This window comes from Rhynchophorus ferrugineus, unplaced genomic scaffold (genome assembly GCF_030347505.1).
Source record: "Rhynchophorus ferrugineus isolate W39M unplaced genomic scaffold, kcgeb_rfMv2 rfM4, whole genome shotgun sequence".
In the NCBI taxonomy this organism is placed as follows: Eukaryota; Metazoa; Arthropoda; class Insecta; order Coleoptera; family Curculionidae; genus Rhynchophorus; species Rhynchophorus ferrugineus.
Window position 1 is genome coordinate 11,020,978 of NW_027472583.1, and position 18,177 is coordinate 11,039,154.

Genomic DNA, 18,177 nt, shown 5'->3' on the forward strand with positions numbered 1-18,177 from the left:
TTATCTCCAATATAATTTTGAAGAGAGACATTCTTTAAACATTGTTCATCTTTATTATAATATTTCCTCTAATCCACATGATCTATGATATCGCTAGACTGTATAAATTAACAGTAAAACTTTCTTTGGAACCAAAACACCCCTAGTTTGCGATTACTTATACTTTTACATAAACAAAAAATAAAAAAGTGTCAAATTAATTGCAAATAAAAAACTAATCAAACAAAAACTCCATATTATAAAAGTCATTAGTTATAATTGAGTAATTAAATTATATTAATTAAAAAAGAAACATTAAAATTGCTTTTTTTCTGTACAGTTTCGAAACAAGAAAAAACCTTCCAAAGAAAGGTTCCCCAACGGTCATTAATCACCAATTATCGTAAACTCGAGGACGGAGATCTTTTCCACTAGACGAGATTAGTTTGTCTAAAAAGTTCGAAAGAGTCCCTTGGTGATTATTTTCATAAGACTGCCGACACGGTCTCAGATTTCATAACAAACGGTCCATATTTTAAAAAGAAAGGTAATTGGTTAGGACCAATTACAATTTAAACATTTGCTTCATAATTGAGATATTTAATTAGTACATTTTCCTAAATCTACAACGATTCAATTAAAAAATAGAATGAATAATTTGGATTTCGCTTTATTTTCTTTTATTTGGACTGAGCTAATATTTGTTTTAAAATCTTTTTCTCTTGATGAAATATTCTTTTGTTTATAGATCATTAGTTAGAATATGTAGGAGTTGCGCTATGTAACCCATTTTCCCATAATGCAGTATAAGTTGGATGATGAATAATTTTAAAAAGATTATCTTTTAATATTCGAATATATATTTCTGTTTCTAAAAATATATTTTTTCAGCTAGAAATAAATATATACAGTATGTCATTTAACAAATTTGGGCGCGAAAGCATCTAAATAAATTACTTAGCGTATTAATTATAAATTCTATAGTCTAGATGGAGTGTGTGGTTCTGTATAAATCCAAATAAAATGATAAATCAATAAAAAACTTTAAACTATCGAAGGTTGCACGAAAAAAACAAACTTTGCATCCTAGATGATGCATCCTATGTTGAAAAAATATTGATATATCTACATAATATTTAGAAATATATATATATATATATATATATATATATATATATATATATATATATATATATATATATATATATATATATATATATATATATATATATAATACAGATACTGTATTTCCTAGTTTTATTTTATCAAGTATAATTCTTGACCTAAATATAAAAATATATATTATATATATTATCCTATTTCATTAGATGAATAATGTTCTAAACCTATTTTACAATCTAACTGTAAGCTGTTTAATTGCTGTGATATAATTTATTAAAATTTTAGATAATATTTTGTAGCAAATATTATTTTGGTTTAAAGGAAGAAAAGATCCAAATTTAAAATACTAAAGGAAAACAAATTTTGTATAAAACCACAATTTTAATTAGTTTATGACAAACTATTTCAATACAGAGAATATCTTCCAAAGAAACCGTTGCGTCAATAAAATCATATTTTAGAATAAGTCCATTTAAAAACAACATGTGAAAATATTTTATATGTATAGTTCTTTTATATATTCTAAAAGTATAAATAAGCATAATTGAACAGATTTCAGAAAACCATTTATTAACTTTGCCCAGTTAAATGTACAATAATATACAGATAAATGTTGTTTTTTTTGGAATTGGGGTTGTCTAAAAAGGTCGGATTTTATTGTAAAATGATTTATAAATACTTTGTAATCATGGCTAATTCACTCGATCCTCTAGAGCAAACAGCAGAAATCAGTACACATAGCAAATTTGAAATACTACAATATAATAGGCTACACTATAACCATACTGATGCTATATAAATACATACAGTATGGACATACAATTACTGGATGATATCAATGGATCAAGTCAAGGCTTATCAAATAATTATCAGAAAAACTTAATCATTCAATAATAATCAATTCAATTACATTTACACCTATATACTCTTTGATAATGAAAACATAACCAATTGTAATAATTTCGAAGGATCTTTAACAAGCGTGTATGATAAAATCGCCATCATAACTTAGGTGTTTTACTATAAAATGCAACGAAGACAAATTATTATAGATATTTTTATTTTAAAAGTAAAATATGGTTACATTCTCATGCAATAAAACTTAAATAAAAGTATTGTTTCTAAACCAATGTACTTAATTTGACTAATATTTAGGATATTTAGCTGCAGTATAAAAACATCACAGGGTCAGGCTCCAGGAAAAATCTTTAATTAATCTTAATCATTCCACTAATAAACTAGTAAAAGTATTTTCCGAACTATTATACACCCAGAATTGTTTACATATCCGTTCCAAGATATATGATGTATATACTCATATATGTGTGTCGGTGAATAAGTTTAATTGATCAAATTTTATGGATTGACAATTCGAAGATATACGAATTCCACTGTTGAAATGAAAAAAATAAATTTGGGACAATTTTTATCACCTAATGTCCCTAAGTGATCAGCCACAGCATTAACATTGCGCTGCAACTGAAAATATTTGGAGTGAATGGCGGATAGCCGAATTTGGGGTTAATCAGGGAATTGAGCAGTCTCTTTCTAAAAACATTCAGATAATTACCAAGCCAATCTATCCTGATCTGTCCAAAAAATATCTCCGGAATAAAAAAAAATAATGACGATAAACATATTAATTTTGGATTTTCGCTCCAAAAGATATTCATTCCGATGCAAAAGTTGTTGGAAATATTGGCCTGTCTAAACATTCCTCCCCGATGGAAGATTTAACCGTACCTGAAAAGGTAGGCCTCAAAAAAGGAGGTAGAATTTTCGCTAACTATTGGTATATTTAAAATTCTAATAAGTTAAATATTAAGTTAATATATTATCGAGTGACTAAAATTGTAACCGCCCAGAGACTTTTATACCCTGCTTTATGTTTGTGATTGTAATTGTAAATATCTTTATAGGCAACATTGGGAAATTCGACAAGTAATAACCATCCCAGTCACGCCAATAACCAGAATGGGTGAGACCGGATGTCTTCTGAGATGATTTCTAAGTTGGTCACTCGCCAATCGGTAGACTTAATGCCGAGGATCGTGGTTCGCAGCCTACGTTAAGCTGTAGGTCCAGCCCAAATAAACCGTCGATGATAAAAAGCAGACTTACAGGACACCATCCATTTGAGCTGCAAAATAAATAGAAAATTCAAATACCCAGTAAATAAACCATATGGCCCTCGCCAATACACCAAATTGCCTTCAGTATAGATGATTATATAGACTATTTATACATACTTTTATTTTAGTAATTTGATTAAAAAAAAACCTAGACCCTCTTCTTTATTCGAGTTTTTATTACCTCAATAATAAATATTCTTTCATCGAATGAAAGAGACTCATTTATAAAGCTAGTAGTATCTATATTATTGTATATGTTTAAAGAGAAACGTTTCTCTAAAATATTAATATGGCGCGGATGAGAATAGCAAAAAGAAAACATTTTAGCGTCAATATCTCCGGCTCCGAGATAATGGGAGTGTGTCGTATTCATGTATTCATAACGGCAATAGTTTTGCGCATAATTTTAATGCCGTTTTAACGAAGCAAAGCCTCATTGTCGATGGAAAACAAATTTTATCGTTCGCCATACGGAGGCTTTATGCCGAACATAACCAGCGAAATATCATATTCTCGGAAATAACGACGATAAAATCTGCTCACCTATCGTCCTGCCCGCAACCCGAAACCGGTTTACAGCCCTTCATAAACGCCCATTTACATTTACAATTTGGCGGCCGTCTGGCGCACCGAACAGAACCAGACCGCACTAAAATCCTCCTTCGCAGAGACAATCAAATCCTATCATAATTACTAGTAATGTATGAGCCGTAGAGTATTAGTAATATAAAATAATTTTACAAAAATATCGTTCCAGTCTCACTTATCCAGCAAAAATTTAAACTAAATTACATTTTTCTCTTTAATTTATTATTAAAACTAGTAATACAATTGGCAATTAACTAACACGTCAATTAAAAAGTCCCCGACCTGACGCATAGATGGCGAATAGATACTAGAATTAAATCTATATGTTTTTTAATTAGCCCTAACCCTTAAAAGATACTAGTATAAATTTCACAGCTGTCGGATCATTAGTTTGTGAATTATAGCATTTTGAGTGAAACAACTTTTGTTATTGTGAAAAAAAATTGATAAAAAGGATTTACAGTTGAAGCAAAAACTTGGCTTGATGCCGAGTTTCCGGATACTGCCAAAAGAAAATCAATCAAGGATTGATCAAAATCAAGGATTGATATGCTAATTTTAGACGTTGTGAAATGAGCATCGATGACGGTGAACGCAGTCGACGCCTCGAAGAGTTTGTTACCGACGAAAACATTAAAAAAATCCACAAAATTGTTTTGAATGACTGTCAATTGAAATTGAATGAAATAGCAGACACTCTAAAGATATCAACTGAACGTGTACATCATATGTTATCATTCACGAATATTTGGGTATGAGAAAGCTCTGTGCAAAGTGGGTGCCGCGCGAGCTCACTTTTAACCAAAAACAACAACGAGGTGACAATTCGGGCCAATGTTTGAAAATTATCAAGCATAATAAACGCGATTTTTTGCGTTGATATGTGACAATGGATGAAACATAGCTCCATCACTCCGAAGTTCAATTGACAGTCATCCGAGTGGACTGCACATGATGAACCCGCTCCAAAGCATGAGAAAACGCAAGAATCGGCTGGCGAGGTAATGGCGTCAGTATTTTGAGATGCGCGTAGAATAATTATCATTGACTACCTTGCAAAAAGAAGGGCAATCAATATCGACTATTATATAGCATTATTAGACCGTTTGAAGGAGGAAATCGCCGATAAACGGCTGCATTTTAAGAAAAAAACGGCTGCTTCACTAAGACAATGCACCATGTCACATGTCAGTGAAAAAGATAGTAAAAATACATGAATTGTTAATACAAGTTGAAGAGTTTTCTAGGGCGTATTGGTACTGGCGAGGAAAAATTAATCTACTGCAATAATCCGCAATGCAAAAAGTCATCACATCGACGCCGAAGTTGGACATCCATTCTTGTAGTGTATTACAGACTGCCAAAAAGAAATGAAACTGTTTATGCGGACGTAAATTAACGTCAGCTGAACAGATTGAGTAACAAAAAAAAGCAATGACGATGCAAAAGACGCAAGGCCATCCTCTTGCACGAGAGTTATCGGCCACATGTTGCGAAACCTGACGGAAACACTAATGCAGCTTGAATATTAAATTCCGCTTTCATTGCACATTCCATAATACTTACCAGGAATAACGCCTTTTGATTATCATTTTTCCAGGTCGAAATCCCGAAGAAGGGCGAAAATGTGTCGATGGTTGGATCGCCTTGTTACCATAAATATGGAAAAATTATAGAAATTGAATGAAATAAAATAAAATATCCGATTACTTAATTGTATTACTAATTACCAACTTCAATATAACAATAAATAATATTCAGTCAGTTAATTTTGAAGAAAATTTTTACAAATTTTGATATATAGTTTATAGATTATATAAAGTGAACCATTTTGATTCCCTATAACTTTGTTTAGAAAGTTAAGTTTAGAAAAGTTAAGTAAGTTTAAGTAAGTGGTTTTCATAAAAAGTTTACTTGGTTTTAAAATTCTTTTGTCGTTATGACTGAAAAATAATATCGGCTAATATGACTATGTTGAAACGTTTGGGGTTTATACAAATAAACTTTTGATTTCAAAAAACCCCATATGAAAAAGTCTGGTGCTCTTAGGTCCGGAGACAAGTTAGTCTTAGTGGAAAAACGTCATTCAATAATTGAATTGTTGTACGAGCTGTGTGTGCTGTAGCCCCATCTTGCTGAAACTACATGTCCTCTAGTCTTTGCTCTTCCATTTTAGGCACAAGAAGATTTCGAATTATGTCTTAGTATTATCCAGCAGTAACAGTAACTGCAACACCTTGGTCACTCCCAAAAAAATAAGGATCAATGATGTTTCCAACATGAATACCACACCACAGATATGTTTTAGTGGATGTAATGATGTTTCATGGACTAATTGAGGATTCTGTGTTGCTCAAAACGGACTGTTCTGTTTAATAACGTGGCCACTGAGAAGAAAATGGGCTTCATCGTTCATTATCAATTTAGACAAAAAATCTTCAATTTCACCCGACAGTCTTGGGATTGCATTACTGTACTCAGCTCGTTGATCAGGATATCTCGGTAGAATTTCTTAAACAAATTAAATCTTGTACGAAAATATACTATTTTTAAATCACTTCTCAAAATTTGCCTTAAACTGCATGCAGAATTGTGTAACTGGGAACCACGTCTTCGTATTGATGTTTCTGGAGACTCTATCTCAACACTATAGCGCACCAGAGCCACATTTTCAACTTTACGAGACGTCCGTTGTCTTCCCAGGACGAGGCCTGCCTATGTACTGTTAAAAATTCGCATGTAAACGATAAATTGTGGGTTAGTAGACGACTAGGATATCTTTGAGCCAATTCCTGCTGAGTGGCAGCATTGGAATGATTATTTTCAATTAATATTGTCACTATTTCTGCTCGTTCTTGTGGCGTATATTTATTCATAATAAACTACTCAACACAATAGTTAAATATAACTGTGAGCTATTAGTATTTACATTTTGCAGCTTATTACTAATTCCAATCCAACATTAAATAATCATCAGTCGATTAATACTGATGATTATTTTGCAAATGTTCATATATAAGTACTTCTAAATTAAAGCTTTCGTAAATGTTAAATCTGGGATATATTTTTTAAATATTAATTCTGAACTGCAAATACATAAATTTTAAAAATAATAATCTTCGGTTAAATAATATAGAATTATTTTTACAAATTTTGATACATAGACAATTATACAAGTTTCGCAGATATTTTAAATTACAGCTGTATACCTTTAGGTGTGATAACAGTGAGCTAATTTTATTCATTTTTTACAACTTTCAATGCACCGTTAAATCTTCTTGTTGCCTGCTGAATCACTACATAGTATAAAACAAAGTCGCCTTTTCTGTCCCTATATCCCTATGTGCGCTTAAATCTTTAAAACTACGCAACGGATTTTGATGCGGTTTTTTTCAATAGATAGAGTGATTCAAGAGGAAGGTTTATATGTATAATACATGCATAATATACTAAGGCAACATTGCTAATTTTAGAGGTTTCTAACGTGATGTCGTAAATTAACCTATTTTTTTAGGCTTATTTAGCAATTAGCAAAAACGCTGCCTAACCCTACGAGTTAGATCAAATTAATGTACTACAGTATTGTACACCATAAAAAGGTCTACAAAAAAGTCCGCGATGGTATATGTTTATCTTTTAGGGATAACCCACATTAACCATTTTTATTGTTTACTTTTTACGTGAGAAAATGGCTTATTTACGAAGCTATTTTAAGCAATACGGCATTAATCCTTATCGAATTAAGTACCTTAAATACAGTGTGCAATTAATATAGATCAATATGGTTCCTTACAGCATGTAAATTAAACAAATATTTTCGGAGATATTACAAATTTAAAATTTGCGTTTAAAAATGTGTAATGTAACAAAAATTGTATGAATTTAGATATTCCAAAGATAGCAGGAAATCTTCATAGTAAGTATAGGGGAAGAGGAATTATTTTACTCCAAATTTAATGCGTGCAGGCCAAGGGCAGTAATGAATGAACCAAAAATACTGGATCGATTTTAATCATGTTTTCATTGAGTGACATAGGCATATATATTTTATGCCCGTGCAAAGTCGGAGCGGGTCGCTATGTTTTTATATACAACGTTCATATTTTTTCTGTAGTGTATTTAATTTAGTATCAGCATTGCACCCGTGCGAAGCCGGGGCGGGTCTCTAGTATTTTATAAATCTGAATTATTTTCGTAGAACATTTACGTAATATTGAATACGAATGTTTCCGATCGACTCCTGATCCTCCCACTTTCCTTCCTTTCAAGCGAGAAATAAAGCAAAATATCAATATTTTCCTCATCACATTATTTAAATTTCCACACGAAAGGCCCCGCGGATCAAAATAACTTCATATCATCACTGCCATATTTATTTTTGACCTTTTCGCCCGTACCTTTTCCGTCAGTTTTACCGCTGTTTCACTTGAAGCTAAAATATTCCCGGATTTAAACATTTTTCCTGTTTTCTTTCGACGTACCGGAAAACCGGCCCCCGCGTTTGACCTTGTCTTTAGACCCGTGGAAATATTCGAAAAATTCGTATTCCACTCCTAGTTGCCCCCATTGTCCTTTCACTTGAAGCCGGCAACGAAAATATTCCAGTTTTTCGTTTGCCTTTTAACAGACAGCCGTTCTCAGTTTCCACTAACGGAAAAGTAATTGGCGAGAGAGGAAATTCTCGGACGGAGAATATTCGGAATTTTCTTGGATGCGCTGAAACTTTATATGTTTGTTTAATACCGACACTGTTACTGTTTGCTAAACTTAATGTGTAAACTTAATTGAATATTGAAACTGTATGTTCTACGTAAAATCATGCGGAACTATTAAATAATACATAAATATATATAGTAGATTAACTTATGCTGCTTATCTTAAATTCCTTTAATACATATCCAATTAAAAATTCAAATAAACAATCACAATTAACGGATCTTATTTGCATTTTTTTATAACAATTCATTAGCAGTTCTCTAATTTTAACACTATATGTTAATTGCATTAATATTTTTAGGGCGTATTATAAACTTCCTCGAATATACAACTGTAACATTTGGCAGGCTTTTGACAGAGAGGCACACAAACGCCCACTATTTCCCTATAAATTAATTTTAAAAGATTTACAACAGATGTTGTTGCTGTTTATTTAATCGCTTCGGATACATGTTAAACCAACTTCATATTGAAACAACATTGGCATGCTTCACTTTTCAGTATGTGTCATTTCGTTGAAGCGTGAGTGAAAATTGCTTTCAGAATGTTGAAAATATTCGAATTTGGATCGAGTAAATCGCATTTGCGGGAAATTTTACTTTTTTACTTAAAATTGAAGAAATAGGTCAATGAAGGTCATCTAATATTCTATGCAGCTTGTGATATCCATGCTCTATCGATTTCAACTTGTGAATACTAGTTATGATGTTTTAAATATATTTATTTTGACACCGAAGATAATAAGGGTTCTGGACAAGCGATCCGTGATGATGATCCGTGTAAAACGCAGGAAGAATATGCAAAACTATTGGAAGTAAAACAGGAAATAACTTCCGCTTATAATATCGCTTGAAGAATATAAGAATAATCTAAAAACTTTGATATTTTGGGCAGTATGAACTGAAGCTAAGAGATCGCAAAATCGGAAAGGTCTTTGCATAGTATCATTACTGGTTATGAAAAATAGATCTATGAAGTAATAAAAGTAGAGACGACATCAAAACATCAACGGGGATGTATCTCGACTACAATTAATGCGTTTGAGCCAAGAACAGTGCGACAAACTGTCGGAATATGAGCAAAGACACAATCTGTCTGAGCAACGTTTCAGTTTTTACGATGATAGCAACTAATTAATCCATTCTTCGTTTAGATATTGTAATCCGAATTGCTTAAAATATGGAGAACTAGCTATAGACAATACTTTGAATAAAATACATGGAACCGATTTTCAACAATAAGGCTTCAAATATAAACAAAATATATTTTAACACTAATATGAACCTATATACTACTAATACAAGCAAATATGCGCATATATATAAAATATTAGCCTATAACTGTTCTTAAAAACTTGTTTAATTGTTAAATATGAAGGAACAGAGTCTGATCTCAAACTATACTAGTGTACTGATATCAGGTTTATTATCTGATATAGTTATTGTAGACTAAGATCTCTAGAAGATCAGATTTAATTATATGCCCATCACTTTATAAAATCATAAATAATTATGGGGACGTTTTTTTTTCTACGCTAGTACAGATAAAAATAATTGTTTATTATGAAACCTTTGTTTTAGGTTGCAAATCTTTCATCATTGTTTAAAGTATTTTTGATGATTACTTCTTTTATACAAAAACTGCAATTTTAACTCACATCTTAGATTTACCATCATTTGCCAAATCCTTAATTCAGATAGTAATATTACATGCTACGCACTATAGCGAACTAAGGTAAGTGAAAAGTTCTAGGGCTGTTACACAGATGGTATTACATCCTGATATTAATTGATTATCTTGAAGAATTCAGAACAACCACAAACAATTAATGGAAGAAAAATTCATCTTTTATCATAACACCACACCGGCTTGGAAGAGAACTTTAACGATGGATAAACTGTTGGAATTGGGATGAAACTTTCTCGGCCATCCACACTATACTCCTGATTTGAACACCTGAACACCCAAACTTCCAAGAGTTTAGGAAAATTTGGGAAGCATTTGACATCCAATGAAGTGACGAATATATATTATGATAGCCTTCCAGATTCTTACTTTGAGGAAGGAATAGTAATGTTAGAGAAACGCTGAAATAAATTATACCTGCTGAAATCTAGGAAAATGATTAAGAATATAACTGAAAATCGCAATCTTTCATTGTCAGGTCATAGAATAGTATACCTTACTTTCATAAGTATAATTTCAGAGATTTAAAATGTACAAATTATGACATGGATCGTAATTAATTCAAAATAGCTTATAATGTTATGATAATTGTTTTAACATAGTCGATTTGTGTGCAAAAATATTTTAATCATTTCCTCAGGAAATACCAGTAATTTCTAACTAAAATTCTAAACTAAATATTCTCGAAATTACTTCAAACGTATTCTTTGCAAAAACTATTTTAATCACCTAGCTAAGCGAGATACCCAAAACTACCTGAATGGATATCAGCATTATCCCCGTTTCGTAATTACTGCTTTAATATTTTAATGAGGATCTGCTGTTTACCATAATTGTACAAAATACACTTCTTTCTAATATTTCTAGCTTCGAGCTGCGAACTATTACGACAACCCTAACGAGCCAATTTCCATCTGATCAATTCTCGTCCTGCAACTCTTGATATTTTCTGTTTATCTTCGGAAAAAAGTGAAAAGAAGAAAATTACGACTAGCTTTCCTTTGTCTCGGCAATTGTTTACACAAAATTAAATGAGACCCGTAAAAGTTCTTTTGCGAAAGGTCTCGAACTTCTTGAATAATAAACAAGCGGCAAAGCACGGTGTTTTAAAATGGATGAATGGATATCTTAATTTTAATAATGTATGAGATGCCCTCTTAATGGTACTATTTTTCTGCTCCTATACATTCTATCACATTTACCGCTAAGGTAGGGCGTCATCCATACTTTACTATACGTTTTAGTCTAACCGCTACAGTTTCTTTGATCTATTTTTAGACATAAGAGTGTTTTATAGCCTATCCAAGGTAGGAGTGAACCCACGTTATCAAGATATATGCCATATTGCGTATTGCAAATTGTAAATTCGTTTTAATATCAGACAATATATTCGTCAGCCAATCAGCCATATTTTAGCTATATTTTCTTGTAGGTAACTAACTAAATTTTCAAAATCCAATGAAAACAAAATTTAGGTTACAGTTTCAATATCGTTGCGCACCGTTTAGTAATTGAGGCTGCGACTCATTGATTGCTAAATTAAATTGGATATTCATTAAAAATTGACTATTATTTATTGTACATTTATTTATATTTTTAGTATAACTAAAACGCTAACTTTGCAGTTGCTTTTTTCTTCACAAGCCAAATATGTTAATTCATTTTTAATTCAAAGTTAATTATACTTTGATGAATAAATATATATATATATATATATATATATATATATATATATATATACATATATATAATGACCTTGAAATATATATTGTATATAATAGTATAAGGTATGGCCTTGAAACGACATAAAGCTAATTATATTTCGAGGCTCTTTATAGTTGAAATAAAAACTCCACAAAAACTACTCTGCTCAATAATTATAAACTTGCGTATTGACTCTCGTATCCATAAATATATTAACAATGCTGAATAGGGACCATTATATTTTAATATTACATTTTTTATTAACTAATAATAAATATTAATAATAATTTCCATTTTAGTATTAAAGGAATATGTAAATAATTAGATCAAAATTGTTTGAATACCCATCGAATAATGCAATAAATACGTTATTAACTAATTTATTAAATAGTTTTAAAAAACATGCTAGGAACTCTTTATATTAGGTGTACCACTCAATAGTTTCTCTTTGTTTGCTTCGATATATGAGAATTGATTATATTCAAATAATCAAAAATGAAGAGTATTATCCATTGCTGGTACTTTCTTAAATTCGTTATTTGCATGTTATATAATCGATATCTATTAGTTCAAATGCAAAGCTTCAATGTACACTGCTATTTAACAACTGAACCGAACTGCCAAATTCGACGGTTTTGACATTTCTCTAAATAAATTTCGTTTAACTTTCCATTTAGCCGAGTTACTGGACAGCTCAAAATTAGATTTTCGTTATCAAGTTGTTTGATTTGAAAAAATCTGCTGCACTTTGGTTTCAACGATAAGTGATTTTGATGTCAGTGGTAAAGAACAACCTGCAGGGTTGTTAACAAAAGAACAGACTCTTTAAATTGTAAGTGGAAAAGTAATGTTCATAGACAATGAACTACAAGACTCATTGGACCGTAACCCAATAAATATTAGACAGTATTGCAGTTGATAAAATAACTGTTTATTACCATAGGAATTCAATGAAAAGTCATCACTCTTCAGCTTGATCTTATTTCTGTTTATATATAATCTAGTACCACAAGAATTCGATGAAAATATCATCACTCTTTTGCCATTTTTGCTTCTAATTTTATTACCCTTAGAGTGTTAACGGTTTAACGGTCACCCGGCAACAGTAAACAATTAAAATTCCCTCTGATACTTTTAATCGTAGATATGTCCCTTAATCTGATCAGATTCGCACCTTATCTTTATCCTGCATATTTAATTAAGTGCAAAATGAAATTTATTAGAAGGCAATACCACTCTTTCAAGAAAACTGTTTGAATTATACTCTTGATGAGTTCTAATGCATTTATAGTAACAACGCATTGGATCCCAAAACTAAGAACAAGACAAGCTGCAAGACTGATTGGACAAAAACACAACTCAAGTTCTCCAAAAACCTTCAGACATATTTGCAGTACATGTATCAACACTTTTCGGTTAATCGTATACTATGGGAAAGATGCAAGACGGAGATTATCACAGGATTTCTATGAGAATACCATCACTATTTTGCTTAATGGCATTTCTGCTTCTATTGTGTATTACCTTTAGTGGGTCAATAGTTTAACAATCACGCAGCGACCGTAAGTCATTAGAATTTCTTCTGATGCTTATAAAATATCTAGATCCTCCTCCAAATGCATCTAAAACATTAGACATGTATAATGAATCGTTTACCACGCAACACAACAAATATTTCTTACATGAGATACATTTTACATTTTTATCGTGCCACAACAGACTCTATAAATTGCAATAAAATGCTACTCGTCCTTATTGTTTGTAATACGTTTTTCTTCCTGCTAAAGTTTAATAATAAATTAAATATAAATTTACGAACAAAATTCTTCAGCAAAATTTTATGGCGGTGGTGCTCGAATGTGAATAAATAATATGAATGTTAAAGCCGCTAGCGTGTACCTATACTTTTAAATTATTTAAAAAGGGCCTTCTTGGAGTCATGAAAAAGTAAAATGAAAATGATAATATCCTTCTTGGAGACATTTGCGTTATATTGACTTAAATTATGATAATCATTCCATAGTCAAAAAGGTCTTATTTTGTTTTAATTTGTAAATAACTAAAGCAAATCGAAAGGTGTAATTTTTTAATCTTCTTTTACTTCTATCGATTATTACAAAATATACGTGAAAATAAAACGGACGAAAATGACGCTTCAGAAATGCGTAGGGAAATTACTGATTTTTTTGTCGAATTTCTCCACAAAATTATGATTTCCTTCCTGGGAAATAAGGCCCGAAATTAATTAATTTTACTTTATTTTCCCAGAATTTCTGTGAAAATGTTGATTTTTAGGAAATACATGTATTAACGGCAAACCAAAACTTTGCTCTCCTTTTGAAGGATATTTTCCATGGTTAAAGTTTACATGAGGCAGAAGTGCACAAATCTAAAGTTAATGTTGCGTCTTTATATGTAAAGACGCATTTATTATATATGATTTACACGTCGATGGGCAATATTTCTTTCTTCGATGGGTAAGATAGTTCGGATGTCGTGACCTCGGCGTGATTGGTTGTAGTGTTTGACATTTGTGAAAAGTTAGGTTAAGTTTAAAATAAGGAAATGTAGTCCATAAAGAGTTCAAAACACAGTTTATTATTTGGTGCATCGCCCGAAAATGTTCACGATTCAGTTCCATTTTTTGCCGAGACGAGACTTTCAACTAAATATAAAATAAACAAATAGCGTCCGTGTATATCGTCAAAAATGTCAATCTTTTTGATGGAACCATAGAAAAAATAGAAATTTCACGGTATAGGCGACCTTGGGGAAATGTTTTGTTTAGTTCAATCAACTGTAGCGCTGCGATCGCAAATTGTGATTGGCAGTTTAAATTCCAGGTGCCGCCACTAACATGAAATGTCATTGGTCGATCAAATTGTGTGAAATCAGCATTTTCTATGGGCGTCCATTTTTATGTTTGTTGTTTGTAGGTTATGGTTTTTGTTTAGATCACGAAATTTTCGTTTTACGTTGTGCATATTTTCTGTTTTACATTAATTATTATGGGGTAATAATATAAAAATTGATGACAATACGTCAGTGTAGTAAAAGATGTAGTGTACCGGGGTAAAATTCTACTACGGAAATTAGACATCGTTTCCCAAAGAATGATCTCGCTCCTTTCCAAAAATGGGTTGATCACGTAAATAGTAGTAAGTTACCTGGATAAACCACAATGCAAATATATCAACGTCATGGTGTTTGTTATGGACATATTAGTGAAAAATTTAGAATTATCCTTCCTTCACGAACAGGTATTTGGGTAAATGCATATCCATCATTGGTTTTATCAGGTACATATAAAATTATCTATCTACTACATGTCTGTTTATATATTGTTTGTTTACAGAAATTCAAAAACTTATGAAGATGTTAGTAGTAATAAAATTCAATCAATCTACCAAGTTGTGCGTATGTTGTCAGTGTGATGTCTCTACATAAAGAAGTCTTACAAGAAGGTAATAATTAATATAACTGGATAATTAGTAGTAATAAATACTACTTTTAATTATAAAATATCCTTAAAATATTTGCAATACTTTAACGTTTTAGAACAATCAGTGTTCAATCATTTTATAGTAGAGGAATTATATATTTAAATTTGATTGCCTTGTTAAGAAAATATTTGTTATGGTGCCATCAATTAAAAATTTAATTGCTACTTTTAGGGGATTTATTTACTTAAAGAAATCTATTTTGTCTAAATTTACAAATAACTAATTTGTTTAACAAATCTTAACCAAGATTGCTTAAAGATTTTTGTTGGATCTATTAGAGGTCATAGAGGTAGAAACAGCATCCTTCCCCTAGTATGTTCGAGAAATTTTTAAAAGGGCTCATCATTTCAATTTTTTCACATCATTCTCCCGGAGAAAATTGTGAAGAAGATGAACATGTTAGATAACTTATATTCTTTTTTAACGGGAGATCTAGTACCACTTGAGGTTGTTAAATCACCAGTTGAATCTATATTTTCAGTTCCAGAGAATTTTGCTCTGAGGAAAACAAAAGTCTAATATTGTATTTTAGTCTTATTTCAGACTATTTAACAAAACTTCTGAAAAAGAGACAACATGCAATATTTGTCTATATTTTATATTAAGTAGTTCCACAGATTAAATACTCTAAAATCTAAATATTTTTAAAAAACACATAAATTTTTAGTGTTTCGACTGTCCAATCCATAATGATTTTCAAGACAAAATTTTAAGTTATTCTGAGGTTTGATTGTATTTTTGGTTTAATGAAGTTAATGTAATATCAACAGGAAAGGATTTAAAGTTTACCTTCAATATATCAAGATAAGTTAGAACTCTAATAGATCCCATAAAATTAATGGCACTAAACATATATGGGAAGGCCTTATAGAAGAATTATAGATATTTTAATATTGCCTAGAATAGAGTTCATAATTGTTTTTTTTTTGCTTTTTGTTTATATATATTTATATTATTTACACTTATGTATATTTGTATAGGATTTTATTTTAATAAATTAATTTTAAAATTTAAATTTGATTTTTATTTAAATACTATTGCCCAATAAATGTGACGTCACAAAATAATCAGGGGAAATGGCAGACCAATCAAAGCAAAGTATTTTCCTTACAGGTTTCTACATAACTATTTTAAACTAACCAATCAAATTCGCGTTATCAGCGCCGCCAATGATTGGACTAAGCGAAACTTTGCCCCACTACTTACCATTGCAGTTGCACACCCCTGGATGGAACCATCCGATGAACTCACATGACAAGAGTGTTGCCAATTCCCGAAATATAAATAGTGACCCTCGTAAGTATAATTAAGTAATTAATTAAATCATATTATTGATTAACTATTAATTGAAACTTAATTATCAATTAATTAATAAAAAGGGCTTTCCTTTAAAAATATTTCATGTACCCATATTGTCGAAAAATAACACTGAAAAGTATTTTTGCATTCATTCAAAATAATACTAAATTGGGAAAACAATAGATAAGTATAAGAAAAAATTATACAACATTAGTGCTTACGATCACAAACTGATAGTATGTTATACGAGTGGAGCTGTATTGAAAATCCATCCGTGCCTTTCTATGTATGCTAATACGTATTACAAGCCGGACCATGAATGATTTATAGCAGTAATTAGTGGAAGTGAGCGCGTTTTGTTATTTTAAATGTTAGACTTTGCGCAAGGGCATTAGGTTTTTAATGTTAACTCATAAATTTATAATTTAAATGCTTAACTAAATTAAGGTTTGTTCCCCATGTATTATTGGATTTTTTTTTAATCTTTGAAAGAATTTTGAAAAAACTGAACAAAATTTTAAACTATTATAAATTAGGTTAGGTTACCTTATCTCAATCTTTGTTTTGAAATGGAATAAATTAGAATTTAGACTACTATCTGATACTAGTTTCTACTAATATACTAATATTAAAATTCTGTAATTGAATTTTAATTTCTAGTATGCATGATATAATAATGCCGACTCAAAAATCAATAAACAATATATGAAAATGTTTTTATTTGCTTAATTAATTACAAGAAAACATTTATAACCTCGATTTGCTAGATGATCCATCATGTGCTCCTAATTTTAGATAAATACTTCTACAAATTGCTTAAACATTGTATTGATATCTAAATAGTCATTATGTTTTAAAATATAATAATACGTTATTTCTAGTCGTTGCCAACTTACATTTTGTTATTACAACAACATTAAAAGTAGCTACTTATCTAGGAAAACTCACTGGCGCTTACTTAATCTTTTAGGAAATAAAACTTCATATATAGTAACTATTATAGTTAATAAAGTAGCACTTTTCTTTACCATTTATCAATCTTTAAAAAAATTTACCAATCTCTTAGTTTCATCTATGAGTTGGAATACGAAGATCTTGGTATAAGTAAATGTTCCGGTAGTATTTAAGTGCATCCCATCCCCAAACATTTTTAGGACATTATTGCGAAGTAGTAGCAGATCATCACCAGAACAGAAGTATATAGGCCCATAGAGATTCCAGTATATGCTTGTACAACAGCAACTTGTGTACGAATAATTTAGGTTTTCTTCCAAATGACCAATGCACATTTTGTATTTTAATACCAGTTATTTCCTTTCAGTGTTGAGTGATCTTCTTGTTAATTCTAAAGCTCCTGGCTGATCGTAGTCTGAGAGTCTAAGCGGCAGTCGCAAGTTTGAATCCTGCTGGAGCATGCTGGAGGAGGTGGTGTTGGAGAAACATTGGGC

General features: G+C 30.9%; 1 protein-coding gene and 1 long non-coding RNA gene across 2 annotated transcripts in view; one reads left to right on the forward strand and one right to left on the reverse strand.

Annotated features, from left to right (window-relative positions):
- Positions 1 to 18,177, reverse strand: part of LOC143196071 (nephrin) — a 568,267-nt gene that overhangs the window by 443,354 nt on the left and 106,736 nt on the right. The gene's annotated exons all lie outside the window — the stretch shown is intronic.
- On the forward strand, positions 14,809 to 16,445 carry LOC143196074 (uncharacterized). The gene is made up of 3 exons (XR_013005658.1): positions 14,809 to 15,226; positions 15,283 to 15,391; positions 15,486 to 16,445. It is a non-coding gene; the product is annotated as an uncharacterized LOC143196074 (long non-coding RNA).